Here is a 4,647-nt window from a genome sequence, read left to right as displayed (position 1 = left end):
CCCCGGCCCCCAAAACTACATCGACTCCGGCGCCTGCTACACCGACGACACCACAACCGGCGACGCCGCATACTCCAGCCCCGGCGGTCGCCACTCCGGGCTCATCTTCATCAGCACCAGCTCACGCAGAGCACAACCCGATGAAGTTCGCTTCCCCGCTCACTCATGACGAGGAGCGGGTCGACGCATGGTATGGAGGCGAACCGCTGCGGTACCGTACGATGGATAATGTGCTCGGCGACCAGCCGGTGCCAGGACTGGTGCCACGTGACCTGGAGGCGCAGCTACAGCTCGTGTGTGAAGACGGCGAACCACGGTCCTTTGCAGAGGCCGAGAGAGACGCGGCATGGCGCGCCGCGATGAAGTTGGAGATGGATGCGGTCGAGCAAAACCGCACCTGGGAGCTTGCTGATCTCCCTCGAGGTCACTGCGCAATCACCCTTAAGTGGGTGTTCAAGCTAAAGAGGGATGGAGCCGGCGCCATCATCAAGCACAAGGCTCGTTTGGTGGCCCGAGGCTTCTTGCAGCAGGAAGGAGTCGACTTCGACGACGCTTTCGCTCCCGTGGCACGGATGGAGTCCGTGCGACTTCTCCTTGCGCTGGCTGCCCAGGAGGGCTGGCGTGTCCACCACATGGACGTTAAGTCGGCATTCCTCAATGGCGACTTGAAGGAGGAAGTCTACGTGCATCAGCCACCGGGGTTTACGATTCCCGGCCAGGAGGGCAAGGTGCTCCGCCTGCGCAAGGCTCTCTATGGCCTGCGGCAGGCACCCAGGGCGTGGAACGCCAAGCTGGACTCCACGCTGAAGAAGATGGGTTTCGAGCAGAGCCCGCATGAGGCTGCCGTCTACCGACGGGGGAGTGGAGGAAATGCCCTGCTGGTGGGCGTCTACGTTGACGACCTGGTGATCACCGGCACCAAAGATGCAGAGGTGGCGGCGTTCAAGGAAGACATGAAGGCCACGTTCCAGATGAGTGACCTGGGGCTCCTCTCCTTCTATCTAGGGATTGAGGTGCACCAGGACCACTCCGGGATCGCGCTTCGACAGTCCGCCTACGCCAAGCGCATCGTTGAGCTAGCTAGGCTCACCGACTGCCATCCAGCTCTCACTCCGATGGAGGAGAGGCTGAAACTAAGTCGCGACAGCACGACGGAGGAAGTGGATGCTACGCAGTACCGACGCCTTGTGGGGAGCCTTCGCTACCTCACTCACACACGACCGGACTTGGCATTCTCCATCGGCTATGTCAGTCGGTTCATGGAGCGACCAACGTCGGAACACTAGCAGGCAGTGAAGAGGATCGTCCGCTACATAGCAGGGACCCTCGACCACGGCCTCCATTACCCTAGGTGCCCTGGGCGGCACACTTCATCGGGTACAGCGACAGCGACCACGCCGGCGACATCGACACCAGCAAGAGCACGAGCGGGATCCTCCTCTTCCTCGGCAAGTGTCTCGTGAGCTGGCAATCAGTCAAGCAGCAGGTGGTGGCCCTGTCCAGCTGTGAGGCTGAGTACATAGCGGCCTCCACCGCCTGTACTCAGGCGCTCTGGCTTGCTCGACTGCTTGGTGATCTTCTCGTTCAAGACACCAGAACGGTGCAGCTCCTGGTGGACAGCAAGTCCGCCCTGGCCCTGGCAAAGAACCCCGTGTTCCACGAACGGAGCAAGCACATCCGACTGAGGTATCACTTCATCCGCAGCTGTGTGGAAGAAGGGAGCATCGAGGCGAGCTACATCAACACCAAGGATCAGCTCGCAGACCTGCTCACCAAGCCCCTTGGGAGGGTCAAGTTCCTCGAACTTTGCTCCAGGATTGGGATGATTCAACTCTCCCACAAGACGACGTACAAGACTTAGGGGGAGAATGATGGATAAGTCTGTGTACTAGGGTCCTTATGGGGCTGCAGCACATGGTCCTTGTGGCAGTTAGGAGGATAAAGTCCTGGACCATCAAGGACTGGCTGTTAGGATAGAGTTCTGTTCTTGACCATCAAGGACTGTCAGTTAGCATCTTAGACTAGCATCTTAGACTGGCATCTTAGCAGCATCTTAGCATATGCCTTGGCTGGCTAGCAGCCTATAAATATGTATCCCCAACCCCTCAGGTTGGCATGGCATTGTGTGAGAAATAAACCAACGAAAATTGTCCCAACTCTCCTAGTGTCATCCACAACTATCAATGCTCAGGCTGAAAGGTCTAACAATACCACGAGGGAAACTGGAATGAGCAGCTTAGCTCAGTGTTTCTATTTGCAAGTTCAAGTGAAGAAAGACAGAGGATGACGAGGGCTTGCTGCTCCTGCCATCATTTTCATTGCTTCCTCATGCCCTCCCTATTTGCAAGTTCATGTGAAGAGAAGACATGATTGCAATGGCATGCCGCTCTTGACAGCGTTTTCATTGCATCCCCATAACTCTCACGCACTCTCCGTTTCTTGCCGATCCGACTTGGCGTTCTTCCCTTGTTTGTGAGTTGTGTGTCACGGACTTGGTTCCGCATTCCACATTCCCTTGTTGGCCGTCCCTGGCCTTGGCGACAGGTAGCGTCGTGCTCCTGGGCGCTATGCGTCCTCGGGTAAGATGGAGACGGTGCCGACTGCTTGTGCTCTTGCTCTGCCAGTGGTGGTGCCCGAGCTTGTGGCTATTTGGGAAACCTGCATGGGAGCACAAGATGTAGGAACAAGGCAGCACACAAAGCAACTTGCAGACATGTGAAGGATGCCTTGCCGGACTGGTAGGCAGTGGAGAGTACGCGGGAGGTGTGCGGGAAGGGTGAAAACGCTACCGAGAGCGGACTGTCATTGCCGTCAGTCTTTGGACCTAGAGCCGAGCGAAGAAGGGATGGCGATAGGGAAACGAGGAAGACGGGAAGAGGGCATATGCCCGTGTGTCGTCCATGACAATGGACGATTGTGGGTAGATCCGATGTCTACACATGGATCTGTTACTTGTGATGGCATGGCATGGTTGTTGTGGAGTGAGGTGCCATTGTAGTCACAGCCATGGCATGGCATGGCACTCTGCCATGACCATGGCCATATTTTTGTTGAAAACCACGGGCCACACGACGAGCTTTGTGACGCTTAGGAGAACCACCAGTCTTAACATTGTAGACCCACTTACAAGTGATAGACGAGCACGAGAAGGAAGGGAAATGAGATCCTATGTGTCGATGCACTCACGAGCAGCAACCTCTTATGCCATTGCATGTTGCAGTTTGAGGTGAACAACACTGTCATGAGCATTCATCTCGAGAAGAATGGCGCCAGAATAACCATAGTATACAATAGGGGGAAGCGGGTGAGTGCAAAAGCCATAGTAGGTTGAGCTGGAGGCGGTGCGTGGCCAATAGGAGGCATGGTAGTCAAGGGAGATGGCGCATCAGAAGAATCCACAACAAGTGGACGACCAATGTGGTAAATATAAGAGAACGAGGGGGAATCACCGGAGAAGCCACAGGGGACGAGCGTGGTGAGGTTGCCTAAGGTAACAAATGAGGTGGGGAAGCCACATGTGACGATGGCATGGTGTCTACAAGAGTAGTATGTGAAGACATGATGGGATGGGTGGACGAGGGCAACACATGGGTGATAGTTGTATCGGGAAAAGTGAGGAAATGAATATCCTCAATGGGAGGATGGGCGTGGATAGAAAAGGACGAGACTCATCAAAAGTCACATCCCGAGAAATGCATATTCAACGACCGACAGAATCCCAACATTGATAGCCGTTGTGCTCGTCATTGTGAAGACATTCAACTGACTGAGCAGTCAGTTTGGTGCGTTCGGGGGGGGGGGGGTGGCAGAACATAGCAACGGCAAGCAAACAAACAAAACACTGAGTCATGAGAACAACCAAAATGATGCTCGATAGAAATGTCATCATACAAAGCAGAGGAAGGTCGAATGTTGATGAGATAGGTTGTAACGCCCCGGTTTCGATGCGCCAGGTGTCTGCCAGTTTTTCGTCGTTGTTGCCATGTCATTTACTTGTGTGTTGCATTTTGTCATGTCATCATATGCATTGCATTGCATACGTGTTCGTCTCATGCATCCGTATATTTTCCCCGTTGTCCGTTTTGCAATCCGGCGCTCCTATGTCCTCCGGCGTTCCCCTTTTGTCTCTCGTTGTGAGTGAGTGTTAAACGTTCTCGGAATGGATCGAGTCTTGCCAAGCGGCCTTGGTATAGCACCGGTAGACCGCCTGTCAAGTTTCGTGCCATTTGCAGGTCGTTTGGTACTCCAACGGTTAACCGGGTAATCGTAAAGTCTCTCTCTCTTTGCAGCCCAACACCCCTTCCATACTGGGTCAAAACCCAGCAAACTCCCCTCCATGCTCTCGGTCGTTCGATCACGATCGCGTGGCCGAAAATCGTGCCTCATTTGGAGTCTCCTAGCTCCCTCTACCTATATATTAGCCCCCTCCCCCGAAATCTCGGGCAAACCCTAGATCAAACTCCACCTGCTGCCGCCGGACAAAAATCCGGGCAGCGGACATGTCCGCCCCGCCGCCGCGCCCAATCGGATCTTGCCACATGGCGCCCTGCTGCCCGCGCCGCTGCCGGCCCGCTCGGCCCGCTCCGGCCCCCGCGGCCCGACCGCGCCCGCCGCCGCCTGACCGCGCCCTCCGCCGCCCTCGCCCGC

At 55.7% G+C, this 4,647-nt stretch overlaps 1 long non-coding RNA gene across 1 annotated transcript in view; it reads left to right on the top strand.

Annotated features, from left to right (window-relative positions):
* Positions 1 to 3,819: 3,819 nt before the first annotated feature.
* Positions 3,820 to 4,647, top strand: part of LOC119323444 — an 11,387-nt gene continuing 10,559 nt past the window's right edge. The window contains exon 1 of the long non-coding RNA XR_005156299.1: positions 3,820 to 3,924. This is a non-coding gene — a long non-coding RNA (uncharacterized LOC119323444). The remainder of the gene's footprint in view (positions 3,925 to 4,647) is intronic.

The sequence above is a fragment of the Triticum dicoccoides genome, chromosome 6B (assembly GCF_002162155.2).
Source record: "Triticum dicoccoides isolate Atlit2015 ecotype Zavitan chromosome 6B, WEW_v2.0, whole genome shotgun sequence".
NCBI lineage: Eukaryota > Viridiplantae > Streptophyta > Magnoliopsida > Poales > Poaceae > Triticum > Triticum dicoccoides.
This window is presented reverse-complemented; position numbering and strand designations above follow the sequence as displayed.